Here is a 20,438-nt window from a genome sequence, read left to right on the forward strand (position 1 = left end):
AAAATTTTTACCAAAAATAAGGTTTAGGCCATTTTTTTACTCGAAAAAATTAAATTTTGGGTTTAGGCTCAAAAAAACAACGGAATATAATAAATATTTGACTTTTTTTTAAGCAAAAATGTGGGCAGTGAAGGTTAGGCCACGTGTTTTCTGAGCCTTTTAAATATGAATCAACTCCTCAATGTTATAATGTTTTGAAATGCGGAAGTTTAGACTGTTAACCTGTACCGATTTTACAATTGAGCAAAAGAGCTCTTTGATTCAAACAGAATGGTGGTGAGAGTTTCGCAGTTAACTCCTTCATTATTAGTGTACTTTCATAAGCTGTTATATAATTAGATACTACTCATATTTATGAAAAATTTCTCAGACGGAGGAAAAGCATAATATATATTATGTTCTCTGTGTATGTAATTTCATCAAGTTTAAACGTTAAGTTCCATTTTTTTACACTAGAACGATTAAAGTTGCTTCAAGTCTGTGAGTTACTTTACAAAGTCACAATAAAGCTTCTGTAAATTTACCTGATATATTTCATAACGCTTTTTCAAAGAAACACAAATATGTGAGATGACATCCACACTGAGGAACAAAAATTTTGCAAATTTTGAAAAAGAAAATCCTATTCAAAATGAAATTCGCCTTAGGCTATTATAAATCTTTTTTTTCTCTTATAAAGTTACTTTATATTGTCGCGGATTTATTTGAACCCAGATTATGTCCACAAAATTACACTTTTTTTCTTCCTCAATAAGTTTAATTTTAAAACCTATGGTAAACCCCATAGTTGCGATTACAAATCAACATAAAATTTATCTGTGCTTTTTTTTAATTTTAAGAAAGAAGAACAAAACAAATTCCTTTTCATTATATTTTTTTCACCTCATAAGGTAAAAAGGATATTGAGATTTTGAACTCATTTATATAATAATTTGAACAATAGACAAAGAAACAAAAAAAAAGTCAACACATTGAAAGCAAAAAGAAATCAAAAGCGTTTGTTATACAATAAAAAATAACGAAACAAAAAAAAAATTATAAAAGGATAAAGAAAGAGTATATTATAGAGATTCAAGGATCGACCACTTAAAGATGAAATTTTCTATTCCATATACCCTTTTGGAAGAAAGCACAAGAAAATATACAAATAATACAAGAAAAAGGAAAGAGTCCTTATAATATAGAAAACAAAAAATAAATATCCTTTTTTCTTTCTTTTCTTTTCTGTTCTCTTTTTGTTATTGTAGAGTGTGGAACAAAATACAAAGGAAGCATTAAAAGAAAACAAAAACATTTTCCTAATAATAATAATGATTAAGATGATGATGATGATGATGATTATGAGTATGATTATGAGAATAAGACAATGCCTTAGCAGAATTCCATAACCTAGGATAATCATAAAAAAATGAAGTGCATTCAAAATTATGTAATATAAAAAAATATTAAATAATATATGTGTGTGTCATGATACGATCATGTGATACGGTTGAAATGACAATGAATCTAAGGTTGTTTTAGGAAAAAAACAATTTATTATAAAAGCTAAGAATTTCTTTGTGATTTTTATATAGAAATTCCATAAGAAAAATATATGTAGAAAGAATTTTAAAATCATTATTAAAATTAAGTGTTGATAGAAAAATATTTTTAGTCAAAGTATAAGCTATTTATTCTACATTTTCATATATCAAGAAATGCGGTTTTAATTAAATTTTAAACTGGTACAAGGTATATGAAATTTTAATCCAAGTACTTTTATCTTATTCTACTGTTTATCAATTTGTTCATAATAAATTTGTGCATTATTAGATTTGGCAAATCAAATAATTATGGATTTCATAAAATTACTATAGTTTTATGTGCTAACATTCCAAATTTCGATCCTAATGTTGGATATTTAAAACGAAAATATAATGTGAAAGCTCTTAGCCGTGAAAATATTGTTGTTCAGAATTTATTTGAAGTTTATATTTATTTTTAGAAGGAAAGCAAGTGATTTGGGTAGAGGAGCAGTTAAATGTGAGAACACAATTATGGAAGAAGCTTTCATTTTAAATGAGGGTTTCGTTGCCCGTACTGATTAAATTGGCCGTTGATATGTGTTGAATTAAGTGTCTTTTAATTAAAATTTTATCGAAATACCATCATATATGTAGTTAAAAATTACACATATTTTGTTACTGAAGACTTGGTGTTTCATTTTAATTGAAACACCAAGTCTTTTCTGAGCTTTGCGAAAATTTTCTACTCTTGTCAGGATTTTAATACTTTTCTCAGAACTGTTCTGAGCTATCATTTCCAGTAAGTCGATTTTACACCTTTGCAATATTAATCTGGCAATTTTAAATTTAATAGTGTTTTTCCGTTCTTAAATAAGTGTTTCAGTTCAATAGACGGAAAGAACGATGGATAGATTATAAGAGTAATTTAGAATTTTCTTCTGATCAGGAATATATGAATTTTATGGAAATGAAAATATTTCCTAACAATTTTTTGCTTAAGCCTTCAACTATTGCATACATTTAGGAGGGGAATAATATTTTTTTTTAAAAAAATATTATTATAAAACTACGAAATTACTATTTTAATAACAATCAGAATTATTAATAAATTTAAATTATTATTAAATTCATATTTGGTTTTGGAACTAACTTATTAATGCAACAAAATTTCTATTTCAATTCTCTTGTAGAAACTTAATACTACAATACTCTCGCAATGTGTAATTTGATTAAATAAGGTTTCTAATTCATCTATTCCATTATTAGACAAAAATAATTGATTTTTTTATTTCATGCACATAAGCACTTTCCTGCATAATGAAATTTTATTCGACCTAAATTTTATTCGACATTTGACCCATACATTTTCTTTTAAATAAATATTTGGTCTATAATTTTTTTTTAATATGTATAAGGACATTAATGAATATTTTTGTTTTTGGGTCAAAATTTTCTTTTATTATCTGCCGATTATTTGTTTTATTAATTCATTATAATTAAAATCAAATGCTTATATCATTATGAAAAGTATTTTTAAATGGTACAGGATGTCTAGACTGATTATCGAATTAAAGTTTAATATTTAGGTTAATTTGGAAAATGAAAAAAGGAAATATTTTTCAAAATATTTTTGTGTAGAAATAAAAGAAGCTTAAATGGATTTTTAAACTTAAATGGAAAGGAAAAACTATGTGTGTAATTTTTTAAAAATTTAATAATCCAAAATTTTAGAATTTTTATATTTTCTTCAATCCTAACTTAATTTTCTTGTATTTTAAGCGAAACAAATTTTATTGTACTAACCCAAGGCAGTGCATTTATGTCGAAAATTTTTAATATGTAAGAAGTTTTTTTTCAAATTTCGCATATTTCATTCAATTTTCAAGTCTAATTCTAAATACTTTTTGGTTCAAAAAATTCAAGATTAGTATAAATTACCACACAGCTTTGTGTCTTAACCAAAAGTAGAATCAATGGATTCATAGATTAGAAATAGAACTATTTGATAACTGAGTTGAATTTAATGAATTCCGTCTTAATCATTATAAAATACAAAAAAAAAATTATTTATTTAATTTAAAAAGAGGACGCAATATTTTGAATATTTTTCAATAGTAGATCAATTAAACGAGGATAAAAAATATTTTATGAAAAATTGAAATTCTTTCTTATATTATTATGTAAAGTTTCAGAACAGGTCGCATCTCGAGAATAATAAATCAACATCTGCAAATTTGTAGTTTCTAGTAAATTGAGTTCAAATTTACGCTATTTTTATATGGAAATATTAAAGACTATAACATTTTGTTTTATACTAGTTTTGCTTTTAAAATTGTGAAAAATAAAAATCAAGGAAATTCCGCTAAAATTTTTAAAAAAATTAACTTTAAGAATTCAAAAATATTCTTCATTGAAAATCTCGATAATTTTTCCAAAATATAAATTTTTTTCTTTTTTTGGTGTGTGAAGAGAAAACTCCCTTTTATTCAGAATAAAATATTTTTGTACTTGGTAATATAATTTGTGCGCATGTAGCACTTTCTCCAACCTGATTGTCTTCTAATTAAGGCAAAAAACATTAAAATTAAACTCTATTAAAATTAGAAATATTATTCCTGACATTGACTTAATTTTTCACCTGATTTAACTCTTAAAACTGGTCAAATATAATTAAGGCTTGTTGTAACTAGCAGAGGTCTCTCTCTTATCTATGGGGCATCTCTAATTTAGTTTCAGTTGCAACTGTTGTAAAACTGATTCATATGGACTTTTTATACCCTGCACTTCGTGAAGGGTATATTAACTTTGGTATGGAGTTTGTAACTACTTGAAGGAGTCATCTGCGGTATGGACATATATATATATTCTTGCTCAGCGTAAAATTCTGCGTCGATTTAGATATGTCCGTCTGTCCGTCCGTCCGTCCGTCCGTCCGCCCGATCGCACGATAACTCAAAAACGAATAATGCAATCGACACCAAACTTTCACAAGTTTTTTCTTTTGCGCCAAGGACGAGCCCTTTTGTTATTGGACTAATTCGGATAACGGGTTCGGGTAGCTGCCATACAACTCAAAGAGTTTATTTTAAATATTTCAAAAACTAATAAAGCTATAAATATAGAATTTTGTATACATTTGTCCAATTATATTCTACACATGCTCTAAAAATTATAATGGAATAGCTGCACCGGTTCGGGTGGCTGCCATCCAACTCCAACAGCAAATTTTTTATATTCGGAAAAATAATAAAGTCAGATTCATGAAACTTGGCAGTTGTATGTCGAGTTATAGGTCAGATATATTTCTGAAGTTTAGGTGGAATTGCTTGACAGATTCGAGTAGCTCCCATACAAGTCTAAAAGCTTATTTTAAATATTTGGAAAAATAATAAAGTCAGATTTATGAGCATTGGCAGTCGTGTGTCCAATTATAGGTCAGACATATTTCTGAAGTTTTGATTGAATTGCTCTACAGCTACGAGTAGCTCCCATACAAGTCCAGAAGTTTAAATATTTGGAAAAATAAAGTCAGATTCATGAAACTTGGCAATTGTGTGTCCAGTTATAAATCAGACATATCCGTGAAATTTCTATAGAATGGTTTCACAGGTTTGAGTAACTGCTATACAACAACGAAAGATGCAGGGTATAATTCAATCGGTTTATACCGACTGAAACGTTTTTACTTGTTTTGTTTAAAATTGACGTCTGAATTAAGTTAAATTTAAATTCGTAGGAAATATTTAAAATATTCCCTAATTGTCGTAAATGTATAAGAATTTCCTAACACATATAGATGAACTTTAAATTTTAAATTAAAAAAAAATGTGAACAAATCTACAAATATTCATTTTAAATCAACATGTCCTTTACACGTATGTTTTTATTCCTTACAGTTATTCTTTTATTTTCGTCTACAATTTTTTTTGCTTGATAAAGAAGCAAGTGTCTATAATCCAATATGAGAAAATTATATTATAAGCGGAAAGAAAATAACATCAAAAAATCTCACACCTTATGAGAAAACAAGCAAACAAACAAAACAATTACAAAAGAAAAAATATTCATAAATACTTTATTTTTCTATAAATCTCATAAAAATTCGCATAAATACATATATACATATAACAATTGGGTGTATATGTACATGAATGTGTTAACTGTGTTGAATTTTGAAAAAAAAATCCTGAAAGAACATTAATTTTTATTTTTAAGAAATAAAATAAAAAAAAAATAAAAATTGTGAAAAAAATTTTTTTTTTGATATTTTCTTTTCTCTACTGACACAAAAGCAAAAACAAAATATTTTTGATTTTTATATCTTTTCTCAATTTGGCCAACAGCAATCAAATCCCTAGCAGTTCTTATTTTTCTAACATTTATACACACTTGTAGCAGTAAAATACTATGGAAGAGAAGTAAGAGAAGAAGTAGTAGTGTAGCAACAACAGCAAAATAACAGTATATACAACAGCTGGTAACAAGAAAGACAAAAAAAAAAAATTTATAAGAAAATACTAAGTGAATTGGTTTGGTGGTAGTGTTTTGCTATAATAGAAAAATAAAAAATAAAAAAAATGGTAAAACAAAAAGCATAGTGACTTCTTATGTGTCCTTTGTAAAATATTCAAACTTGAATAACTAGACCAGAGCCATATAAACATATATCCTTCCAAAATATAGACACAGAAAAAAAAAAATTAAAGAAAAATTGGAAAGGTCATCATCATCTACTGGTTTATATATGCAAGTTAGAAAAAAAAAATATTTTTCGTTATCCTTTTCTTTTCAAATCCTTACAAAATATGTAATATATGTATGTATCGGTGGATCTATAAGTATGTACATAAATGGTTTTATATAATCACGTATATTTTAAAAATTTTTTCTATTTGCTTTTTGATATTGGTATATTATATAAGTTTATATGTAAAAAAGATTAACGACAAGACCAACACATATTAAGTACTTATTAATATTGATAACAAGAGTAGTTGAAAGAGTAACTTATGAACGACACTAAATATTAAAGACCACATTATTAATATTAATAATTAGTAAGTACTGTAGATAACACGTACAATCAACAATGAATTATAAAGAATAGAAGTGAAGAAAACACAAGTAATTTTCTGACATTAGATCTTTAAGTTGTGAATTGCAGGTCAAATCTGAGGCGTGAATGTAATAAATACGATCTGTGATAGTTTGATTATTGATAATAATAATTGAGAAATTATAATGATTCGGTTTTATTTGACAAATAAGTTGAATTTAATGATAAGTAAAAGGAGAATGTTTCGTTTTAAGCATAACAATTAAAAAATAATCTAAAAAAGTGTCAACAATGATTTGTAGCAACCACTTGGAAAAATTTTATTGCGTTTTCTAAAAAAAGAATATTAAATAAACTAAAATTAGAATAATTTTTTTATATTTATTACTTGAAGAAAGTGTTATTGAGAAAAGTGTATAATATGCTAATAACATAAATACAAGATCAATTTGCTGTTCGTGATTAAGACTGTTCATCAATTTGCTGTTCATGACTGTTCATGACGAAAACTAAATTGTAATGAATAAAATTATAATTAATCGTGAAATTATTCTGTTACACTTTTAGCCTACAGCTACACTCAAAAAATTAACTGCCCACTCTTCCCCCCTGAGGACAAGTGCATGGTCCCACACTGCTCGCTCTTGATCTATCTCCCTGATGTAGTCGAGCAATTTGTGAGGTTCAGAGAAGCGGAACTGCGCCGCCGTGAGAGCAAAGGCTCTCAGTATTTTCTTTCTCTTGCTAGTGAAAGCAACACATTAGTGCCAGAAGGTGTACTGGAGTCTCCTTATCTTCCTCAAACAATCTGAAGTGTCTTCATTTTCCAAGCTCAGACTGCTGAAGTATCCCTCAGTCTGCAGAAATTTGAAAAGACCCTAGTGAGAAGTGTCATCTGATTCTGGCCCATCTCTATAATCTCCTTCTATCGCTTCTGGTCATAATCAAATATAATTTAAAATTAAATAAAATTCCACAATTAAATTTTAAATATAGAAATAAATTAGCTGTATTAATTTTTCTTAAAAATGAGTACTTAAATTTTCTTAAGATATTATTTTAGAATATAATTAAAATTTCATTGAATTCGTAGGCGTTTGTTTTTTTGTATGAGCTCCCTAAAATTATGCAATAAAAAATTTTTTTTTTCAAACATTTCTATAAAAAAATAGAATTGTTTTCACATAATATCATTGGACCTTATCAGATCTACTCTAATATATCAGATCCGTAATGGATACATTTGCATATGTATAAATAAATTTGTATATGTGTATGTAGATTTAACATGGTCCTCAAGAGCTTCTGAATTTTCCTTTTGTTTTTGTTTTTTCCTAAACTTTATTTTTCTTTTTATGATTTTTTGTTATTTTTAATTTTGTGTCTTCAAAAACAATAAAAAAAAGGATATAAAAATTAAGATTGGAATAAAATGAATGGAAATAAAAATCAAAAAAGAAAGGAAGAAAAAAAAAATAAAAACTGATGACTGAAATTGTAAAGAAAATGAAATAAAAGAGTTCAGAAATTGCACTTTCTCTTCCTTTTATTTTCTAAATTTTATACATAGAAAATAAAATGAAAAACAAGAAACTGAACAGCAGGACAAGAAAAACAAGCAAAAAAAAAGAAACAGAAAAAAAAATATAGACAAAAACAAAAATTGAAAAAAAAACAGGAAAGAAAACAGAAAATTTTCGACGAATTGAGATTTTCTTTTTCGTTAAAAGTTGAATGATCTAACAAGTTCCTTATGCCTTATGCCTTATGCCATCATCAGTCATATATGCAAAATGTATATGCACAAATATGTGTACGTGTTCATATATATCTTTTAAAATGGCAATGTATATATACATATTTACGTATATTGCACAATGAAAATAATAAAATCAAATAAGACAAGTAAAATAGTAAAGCAAAATTGAGAAAATTTTACAAAACAAAAAAAAATAAGAAAAAAAAAACAAATAATAAAAGGATATCGAATTTGGCGTTAAGTCGAGACTATATATGGGTTAGTAGTAGCTAGCTACCATACTAGATTATGTACGTATATATGTCTTTATGTACATATTCATTCACATATTATATTATGTACATATTTATATTATATACAAATGGTACAATAGGAAAGAATATTGTAGAAATTTTTTTTTCTGTTTTTCAAAATGAACATGAAAAAAAATATAGTTCTGATAAACCACTAACAGTTTACCACATTTTACCTATTACAACTATATATAAATATATATTATATATATACATATATATGGGTTTTATATAATAATATGGAAATTTTTTATAATATCTATGTATACATTGGTGAATATATATTTCAATGGAGAAATGGATAGCGGGGGCCCCATACACTAAGTGTAATACAAAATAATAATAAAAAGGAAAAAAAAAATGGTTGAATGTGAAGTTTCTATGAAATTTTACCGACTATAAATTTTTATTGGATTGAAAATTTTTTTGTTTTTTTGTTTTTTTTTTCCAAAACTTTGATTTTTATCCATTTACAATAAAATAAAATAAAAATGAAAAAAAAAAAAACAAAAAAATACAACCAAATATAATATATATGTATGTATATAGAATATATATAATAGGATATATTTATGTAAGTATATTATATACAATGTATATTATATACTTTTTAATATTATGTAAAATACGTGGGTTTTTTTTTTGTATTTTGGATCATTTTTATGTTATAAAACAAAAAAATTTTGTTTTGAAAATTTTTTTTTTGTGTCATTGACTATTACTTTTCCTGTAATTTGCACTTGATATACACGTACAAACATATATGTAAATACTCTACATTAACTCAATACAATATATATATATATATATATACGTATGGAGATACTTTTGGCTATTAACTGATCTAAAATAATATTATTATTTGATTTGGTCTGATAAATTCAATTTTCTTTTTGTTTTCTCATATTCCAATCCCATATTTATTACATATGTTATACCTATATATCAAGCAGTTTTTCAATATCTTTTGGTTTGGTATATATGCATAGGTTTCAATTTCAATTGTTATATTATATATATGTATGTATATGATATCACTATAATTGTAGTATTCATGACTGACTGGCTAGTCATTGTCTACTTTCAATTTTTCTAAATACACGTACCATTCACTTACATATAATATAATTTGAGGAATTCTAAAAATAGAATAAAAAATGTTGATTATATTGAAACTTGATTATCATAAATATTAAGTGGAAAAATTGTATTTCTTTCTTTGCACTAGTACGTAAGAGTTGATATTTGTAAGATTCTATAAAAAAAAATTAGCCGAAATTTGTAATTTTGAAATTGTTCATAGCAAATCTAATTACAATCATCCCCAAAATATTCAAATACTTCTTCTTTTTCTACTACTCCTTCTCCTTGAGTTCTTGTTGGACTTCTTCTTCGCCATTAATTTTAAGATAAAAAAATCCAACATTCGCACCATCTTTGCCAACTTCGTCAATAGCTTTTCTGCTATCCTATTTATGTGATCTTTCCAATTACTTCGCCTATTTCGAACGCAGTGGATATTATCTTATGCGCCACATGTAAGTTTTATTGTCTCTGAAGGTGTAGCCACATATTTATTTTAGAGTCTTCATTTCTGTGGCCCTCAATTTTTGTTTAGATTTAGATGTGTTCGCTATTGTTTAGATTTCTTACATTAATATGGGTAGAATACAGCATGTATTCGTTCCTCTATATAACGTTCCGAAGATATCCTGATGCAGCTGCGACTTTTCTTCTTAAACCCGTGTTTTTGGTTAGGTGTTTCGAGAGCTAGTAATTTAACTCCACGATAATTAAATATTCAAATTCAATCTCTCTAAATTTTTTTCAATTTTTCTATAAATAACAATTATTTTTTGCATGAGTTTTGCATTTTTTACTTCAAATTCTGTTTTTTCTTTGATTTTCTTATATTTTTTTCGGATTTTCTTTATTTTAAATCAAAATTCATTTAATCAAATTTGGAAATTCTATATTTTTGATTACAAATTTAAAATTTTAGTGATTTAATCCATAGACTAGTTGTTGAATTTGATCAGTATATCGTAATTTGGTCAATAGCATATACAAATCTAAGTTAACACGTTAAGTAATTACAGTAAGAGCAAGAACTTTTAATGATTTGTTTGTCAGAATTTTGCTTAGAATTCAATATATTTTGTATAAAAAACCTGTAATTAACAAAGAAAATTCAGAATAAAATGATCAAAGTTCTTTCAAAAGTTTTGAACCGTGAATTAAGCCATAATTGTTTTGAGGTGAAGCTACCATAAAAATATAGTTATATTACTAAAATAAAAACCCATATATTTGAGTTAAGATTGAAATTTGGCAATAAAATATGTTATATATTTCAATAAATATTATTGGAGCCAGAAAGTCTCTTATGATTAAGTACTAAACGGGTATAGAGAGGAAAAGAACAAGTTTTAAAGATTTTTATTTTGTTAATGAAAAACCTAAAAGTTACTTCTAAAATATGACAAGAAAAATGAACTAATAATTTCTATTTCAATAAAATCTTCTTCTATTTTGGCACGTTTTAGGTATATAACAAATAACTTGATTGGTGTTAATTTCAAGGAGAAATGCATACATATATTTTTTATATGTACATATTTAGTTGAAGTGTTCATCTTATTGTCAAAAATATTTTTATTTAATCACAAGAACAGAACTTATTATCACTCAAAAAAAAATGAAACTCAGTCGTTCACTCACAAAATTTTAGGCAACCTGGTCGCACGAATTACTCAATTATCGGAAATAATTAGGAAATTATTTGATTTTCTGGGAAGATATTTGAAAAAACAAACAAAGCCCTGAATACAAATATAACAAAGGTTTCTAAAATTTAATGTACTAAAATTTATAAAATCTTAAAGTCTATTATTTATGTACTCCGTGAGCATATTTTTTTTTTAATTTTATTTGGAAAAAAGAAAAACTTTTCTTTCTTTTATTCTTTTATTTCATGTTTCTATTGATGAATAAAAGTAAAATTTCAATGTCAAATCTGTAAGCAAATACATAAATCTATATAGATATATATATATATGTTTTATCTATATATAAGACTTTTTTTGTATATAATACATAACATTATATAAAATATTTGTAAATTATATAAGGATTTTGTAAACTTTGTTAAGAAAATCTTTTTTTTTTCAATTTTATGTATAAAAAACCTTATATAATATTTATTATATAAAATATCATTATGTATTGTAGTAGATATATATACAATGAAATTGTCTGTATTTCAACGTTGAATATGTATATAGTATGTGTACATAGCCTGTCTCTACATTCAATAGAATGTTATATAAAATTCGTATAACAGCTAAAAAATTATTATGTATTTTAAATTTATAAATGATTTTATTCAATTTTAATCTATAAATTTATATATATATATATATATATATAGGTGTATTATATCTAGGTTGAAAAAAACATAAGAACAATATTCGAAATGAAATTTCGAAAAAATTTTATTCAATTTAATTTATTTTAAAGTATTTATGTAACATGTGCGACGTAATCGGTAGCTTAGAGCTTTATATTGAAGCATGTCTAATATTAAGATATACGAAGGATTTTAAATTGTGTTTAAAATTTAATATTTAATTAATAGGTGTAACAGCCCTTGCATATTTAGGATCAAAAATGATCTTAATTTTTAACCCTAATCTTGCTCATTTTTTTTTATCTTACTAACCAATTTCATTAAGGTTATTAAAATATTTTGTTGGACATTCTTATTACCCAGTTTAATAATAATAATAAATATAAAAATTTAATGTTATTTCTGATCTTTCTTATAACACAAATTGGAATTTTTAATATTTTTAAACAATAATCTTATTTTCCTTTTGGCGTAGAAAATTCGTGCCAGCTTTCATTTTTCCAAACTCTTATGTACATTTTTTCCAAAAATTAAAATATTACTGGATTTTTCTTGACCATTATACGTTCTTTTCTGACTTTCGAAATAAATAATAAGGGATTTTTCGTCAAGTTACTATTAAATTTAAATTTTAGTCATGCTGAAATTATAAATCTGACAAAAAATGTACAACCTTACCTTAGATTAGACGATTGTTTTCAATTGTAAAAGCAATAAATTAAAAACAAAAAAAAATGGGAAAAATTCTGAAATTTTTCATCAAATTGAAAATTGTGAATATTTCAAAAATTTTACTAAATTCAAAAAAATTTAAAAGAAATAAAATGGAAAGCATTGTGGGCAGGAGCGAAGAGCAAGGAGCAGTAGGAGACATTATTAATTAAAATATTTATGTGGCTATTTAAAGAGTTCCTACTTCAATCTTACTCATTAAGAATATATTTTGAATGATACCAAATAAATTTGCTTGATTGTTAATGTTGTAATACAAAGAATTCAAATATGGTAATATCTCCGGTATTGCCACAGTTATTTAAAAATTTTAAAGTTCCGCTGTACAAGTACTAAATTTAAAAACTAATTTTTTTCCACTATTATTTTTATCTCAAACAACAAAATTATTTAATTTTTTTTCTGATTTGAAATTTTATATTGAATGGATTTACCAATACATAAGAAATAATATAATAAATTGAATAACACTAGAACAAAACAAAAAAAGATGCGATATTATAAACGTATAACAGTCAATTTATTATTATATACATATATATTATATGTATATAATGGTAATTGACCATATAACAGGATTATGTGGTAAGAAAAGTATTTAAGTGTGATTTTAAAGTTAAAAAAATGTTCTCAAAAACTTTTTTTTCATTTATTTATGAAAAAAATCAGCACTTGTATAAAAAAAAATGTGTTGTACATAATATACAAAGTGTAACAGTGTATATTAAATAAAAATTCATACTCGTATATAACAGTTTAGTATATAACTGTAAAATTTATATTTATAGTTTTTTTTTCTGACGTTTGATAAAAAGTAGAATGACAAATAAATCATGTTTTTGTTTTTTTTTTGAATTTTGATTTTAATTTTTGCGTTGTTGTTGTTTTTGCCAAAGTTTTGTAGACATTTAAAGCAACGACTAGAATTTTGTATGAAAAGTTCTTGATTTTTATTATTCATTCCAGATACACAAAACACAATACTTTTTTTCTTTTTTCTGCAGTTTTTTAGGGGTTAAATTCAATCAATAATTTAAAACTTTAAGCAAACATTTTTATTTAGTCGAAAATCTATAAACTGGGAAAAAAAATTTAAATTGTTTATGTTAGTATATGGGTTTTTTTTTTATTATTGTTATTAAATTTGATTCATGGTAAATTTAAAATTATTGAAGTGTAAAATAATTAATATATAAATAAATAAAAAAAAAATATACTAAAAAAGAATATGGAATTTATTTTTTGTCAAAAGTTTTTGCTATTTTGTTTTGTTGTCAAATCACCTGATGAGTTCCACATATTGTTAAATAGAATGGAAAACTGTTGAATAGGCAATCAAATGGTTGCCACATATACGTCTTGATTTAAAAATTTATAAGGCTTTTGAATGGTATTCATGGATTTTCTTAAATCAAAATGCTAGTCTTAATGTCCGAAATAATACGAATTCGTCCTTTATTATCCTTTGTACGTTTATATTTATTATTATTTATATGAATACGTCTTGTTTGTAGAACGAATGTGAAAAGTTAAAAAAATTCCTAAAAAGTAATTTATAAAAAACATATTAAATAATTTGACTAGTAAACTTCGTGTCGGAGTTGCCAATCGTAGTAAAAGACACGCTGTGTGAAAATTATATTAATTTTAACCTATAATGATTTTATCAGTTATAACACTTAGAAAATTGTATTCAATCTTGTTATACACTTTTGTTTTTATTATATTTTTTTAGTATGAAAATGAACATGATATCGTAAGAATTTTTAAATAAATTCTAACAAAATTGATTAAATATCATAAGGACTTTATCGAAGTCTATGGATTTTATTCAATGGTTTCGGAAACAATTAAACTCTGTTACATGTTTTATTGATTGCAAACTAATAATAATTTAAATTGTAGGTTTTATGAGATTCTGTAAATATATTTTTAAAGATGAAGTTAATGCGCGACCATATTAAAATTGCTAAAAGTATAATTAAATCCAATTTAGAAGATTGGACTCATGAAATCGAATAATTTAAAAAATTATAATAAAATAAGTAATTTGTATAGAAAGAATAAAATCATATGCATTTACTCGCATTTTGTAAATTGCATAATTTTAGGGGATTTTTTTTTTGCGATATTTTGATAAAACAAACATATTTAATTTAATAGCAAATTTGTGAAATAAATACAGATTGGAAAGAATTTATATGCTGTTGTAAATTTGTATGATTTTCAAATGAAGATAAAAAATTCAAATGGAGGATTTAAATGAACTATATCTTCTAATGCAAAAATTTTATGTTGTGCTATTTAATTATGATTTACGAATTAAAAACAAATTAAACGAAAAATTAGAGAAATTTGTGCGAAATTATAAAAAAATTAAGAATAATACAAGTTTTTAATTTTAAATCAAGAAACACTTTTGTACCATCAACATAAATTTAGAATATTTCAAAAATATATTTGAGTAATGTTTAAAATTCTGAAAAATATTTAAAATTGATTTAAAATATAAAATTATTAAATTTTAATTCTATTGAATTTTATAAGGAAATTGGGATTCTTTATTTATAAAGTGGAACGATTCAAATTACCATTGTTCCTTGCAACATTTTTGAAATAATTATTTTCAATATTAATTAAAACAAAAGTTTAAGATTTTAAAAACGAAGAAGATTCTTTATGAATTTAAAATTTTTTCTTTTTAAAATCGTCAATTCAAATTCAAAATTAAGCTCCTTTTCTACCAATGTAATAAATTATTGCTATTCGAATTTCTTTAATCCCGAAGTTTCTTTAAGAAAAAACTAAATGATATCAATTGTTTTGAATACTCAATATTAATTCATTTTATCTAAGTGGATAGTATTTTTCCGACGGCGCATACACCATTTATTCTTATAAAAAAAAAATATGAATATGAAGCAATAAAAATAAGGTTGGAGAATGTATAGACCAAAATCTTAAAATAATTTAAGAAAATTATCTATTGAAATTAAAATTTTTTAATTAGAAAATTTCTACAAAATTTTATCATTCAAAAATTTAATTGAAATTCGCTATTTTTAAAATATTTCAAATTAAAAAGGAGATATTAAAAGAATTTACGGTCCCACCCAGAAAATTCAAAATTTGTGGCAATTTCAACGATGAGCAAATAAAATTGATAGTTTTTTAGAAATTAGAATTTCAAATAATTTCATACAAATTAAATATTATAATTTTTTTCATATGAATGTAAGAGCATTAAAATTTCTTAAATTCCAATTTAATTTCTATGTTAACCGAGATTTGATTATGAATATTCTATAATTAAATTTTTTATACATTTAACATAAAGAGAAGTAATTGAAATTACAAATTATTGTTAACAATTTATTATATTCGATAATAACCTAAAAATAAGGCAATAATTTTTAATTGTCCGTATAATATTCATATAAGCTTGATTTGGCACTTTGTTAGATTCTTTTCAATTGAATTTATAAAAATATGTTCTAAATTGTAACTAAACATATATACATAAATTTTAATAATATTTTTTATTTAAAAAATTGCAAAATTTTTCAATAAATTTTTCCTGATAAAAATTACCACTTCTATATTAAATAAAATATTATATATAACTAGTATATGGGGTAATTACTAGATAAAACAAAATAAAAAAAAAAATGTTTTAATATAAATAAAATAGAAAAATTATTTTTATTTGAAAGTAAAAAAAAAGGCCAAAATCTAATTGCAGCCATTCATCAATTCAATCCGCTCTAATTAATTTTTTGATAAATTCTCAGTTCCAACATTATTAACAAAAAAAAAAAAATCCCCGAAAATATATTATTATAGGCTTTGATTATATTATATATATATATATATAATATTCATGTATTAATTATGTACATATACGTGTATGTGTATAATAATATATACAAAATATATAGAAAAAAAATTATTTTATTTTCTTTTTATTATAGTAAAAATTTAGCGAAAAGTGCATTTGAAATTATTACAAATTTTTTTTTGGTTTTTGTTTCTTCTCTCATTTTTAACACTAAAATATATGCAAAAAAAAAAATTGAAACCTAAACAATTAAGTTTTCAATTAGCTTAATGTAGAATTTTTGTTCACTTTTGGTAAAAAACAACAACAAAAAAACTAGAAAATTAAAAATTGAAACCCAAATTTTTTCTATTTTATATAGATAAAGGTTTGTGTTTAATTTATAATGCCTAATATATTATATAAGCTATTCACAAATAAATATTACGTATATATATATATACATATGTACCTATAAATTAAAACTTTACAGTTAATCATGGTTTTATTGGTTTTTCGAAATTTTTTTGGTAAATATTTCATGTAAGAAATTTTTTTTTTTATTTTAAAAAACAATATAAAATTTATTAAATTGGTTTGAAAAGCTGAGCAGTTAAAATTCTAGTGAATTCTATTTGTTTTAATTATTAAAAATTTTCTTAAGATAGAAGAACAGAATTTTATTATATTATTTAATTTTGAGCATTGCGTGATTTGTAGTGGTCGGTTTCAATATTTTGTTTTGGTATCTCTAGTTTCAAGTGACAACGGTTATTGTTAACCACAGTAACTATTATTTTCAGTTTAAACTTGAACTTTCTATATTATAACTTCTATAGGTTTTTCAATTTCAATTTATTTATATTTACCTTTAGCTTACATTTTTTAAAAATATTAACAACGTTCTTAATTTGAACATTAAACAGAAATAAAATTAAACATATATTGAACATGAAGTCTTTTAAGTCTAAGATATAACCATAATTTATTTGAAATACAACTTTTTAATTTAGTAAGAGAAAATATAAAATTTACATAGCATACTCGTAATTTATTTCTACGCTCAATTTTAAGAAATTCATTTTAGAAAATCGAAATTGTTACATGTTATAATATAGAATATTGTGTAACCTTGTGTTGTGTTGTATAAAGTTTATTTTGTAAAAATAAACTTTACAAAATTAAAATTGAAAGGTAATTACAATTTTTAATAATATTATTTTGTATATGGCGCACTACAAATACAATTATTGACACTCTACAGCGATATTTCTCATAAGACTATTCTTTAAAAATATTGAGAATCAGTAAATATAATAAAAATAATGAGAATTTCGAGAGTATATCAACAATTTTATTCGTTACACTATGTCTTATATAATATATTTTGTAATAAAATCTATATTTAATAAAATACAAAAAAATACTTTAAAATTTTTGATGTTATCTTCATCAAATTGTCACAACCTCTGATTTGTTTGTTCTATAATCTACTTTCATATAAAATAAAATTCACCTAAAAGTATGCAACATATTTCAAATTATTTCAATATTTGTTTGTATAGCTGGTTGGCTAACTAGCGTAACAGATACTAGATAACAGATAGCGATATAACATCTTGACTTCCATAGTTCTTTTCGCTTATTTATAATTATTAATTAGAAAAATTATTTACAAGTTCTGATTATTTAACATTTTTTTTTATTCTCTGTTTATTATATAATGAATTTAAATTAATTTTAAGGCTTTTAATTTTAAAAAATCAAAAAAAAATATTACAGAATTTATTTAAAAATTTTTAAGATTCCTTCAATATTTTTAATTTAATTTAAATAAATTTAAATAAATAAATGTCTAATTTTATGCTTATAAAATAAAAATTAAAAAGAAATTTTTAAATAGTTATAAAATGGAGGTCCCAATAATTATTGGTCAAATTTAATATTGGTTGATGATTTCCTATTATTAATAATTAATTGTAATTAAAAGAATTACAAAGAAAAACTTTATTTAAGCCAGTTTAATTTTTCTTTCTAAAATATTATTTTAGATAAAATAAGAAAGAATAAAAGATTATTCTGATTTCCGACCTAAAAATTGTTTTGAAAGAAGACGGTTACTGTTAAATAAAAATTAAACAATAAATTATAAAACCGGCAGAGTGTAATATTGCAATAAATTAAAATTATTATTAGCTATTTCTATAATAACCTTTTCATTATAGGTCTATTTGAATATCTACATTATAGAACGAATTTTTACTTTTTGAAATTCTTTTAAAATTTTATATAATGAATTAGAAATTTATACTTATTGGTTTTAATAGTTTTATGTATATTTATGAATATAACTGATCCTCAATTAGTGTATACTATAAGATTACTTTCTATAAAACTATGATAAAAAACTTTTGATAAAATAAATTATTAAATATATTTTTAGATTACAAAATATCATCAGTACTAAGGCTTGTAATATTTTATTGAATAAAAGTTGTAAAACTTTCTTTATAAACTACCAAATATAGAATTTTGGATGTAAACCTTACTTTTACTTCTTTTGTTTACTTCTGGTATAGCGTATATTAAAAAACAGTGATAATATCCAATTTTAAGCATTAGTTGTAGTAAAATCGAAATTTTAATTATTTAATTTTTGTTTAAATTAATCAATATAGGTATCGCTATTATATTTGAGATTCATTTAAGAAATACAAAACATTGCAGTATATTTGAATCTAAATCTTTAATTTTAATTAAAAATTAATTATATGTTTCTTATATATTTATGAAATAATAAATTACTATGACAAATTCGAATTGAATTTAATTAAAAAGAGAAAAAATTTACAATTTAAAATACAAATTGCAAACAACCCTCTACAGTTACACTTACCAAAACTACATTTCTTTTTAAATTTGTTTTTTTTTTCATTTATTCTCAAAATATTATCAGTTTACAGAAAATTATACAGCATAGTAATAAATTTTACCAAATGGAAAAAAAATCAAACGAATTATATGTTAAAATTATACGAGTATTACAAAAAACCTAGGAATAAGTAAAAAAAAAATAGTTATAAAATACCATCGCTATTTTTTTTTTACATTTTCATTTATTTTCAAGCATAAAAGATAATTATAAATTATTTATAATATTACATCGTAACTCCATTTTTTTTTCTTTATATTTTTGGTTTTTGGTTAGGTTTTTCAAAAAAAAAACAAAAAAAAAAACCTTAACTTTTTTAATTTATGCTCTGAAGAAGATAAGAGAACAAAAAGAGTAAAAGAAATTAAAATAAATTTTAAGTATTTCACCAGTATTTCATAACCATATCACAAATACTCACACACACATACACAAAATAAGCCTGTATTATTATGCATTGAAAAAAAAACGTTAGTAATATTCAAATCCATAACAAAATAATTACAAAATGTACATAGTATAAAATTTATAGCGAAAAAAAAAAAATATAGTGAAACGCTTAAAAAAAATATATGTAACGGTACTTATAATCTTATAGAAAACCGAAAAAAAAAATGGAATATTAAAAATAAAATTACAATAACAAGAATAACAGTAGCTAGCTGTGTGGTAAATTTTTTTTAAGAAAAACTTAATAAATACAAAACAAAAGAGCGAGAAAAAGAAAAAATAAAAACAAAAAATACAACAAAAATAAATTATAACGGCAAAATTATTGTATTGCTTGGAAAATCATCTATGTATCTAAAAAATAATTAAAAAAAAAAAACAAGATAAAAAACAAAAACGCTAAAAAAATAACACTCGAGATGCAAATAAACAAAAAAAAAAAAAATGAACGAAAAAAACAAATAAAAATCACGAAAAAAAAAATC

This window comes from Condylostylus longicornis, unplaced genomic scaffold (genome assembly GCF_029603195.1).
Source record: "Condylostylus longicornis isolate FDR11 unplaced genomic scaffold, ASM2960319v2 ptg000018l, whole genome shotgun sequence".
Classification (NCBI taxonomy): domain Eukaryota; kingdom Metazoa; phylum Arthropoda; class Insecta; order Diptera; family Dolichopodidae; genus Condylostylus; species Condylostylus longicornis.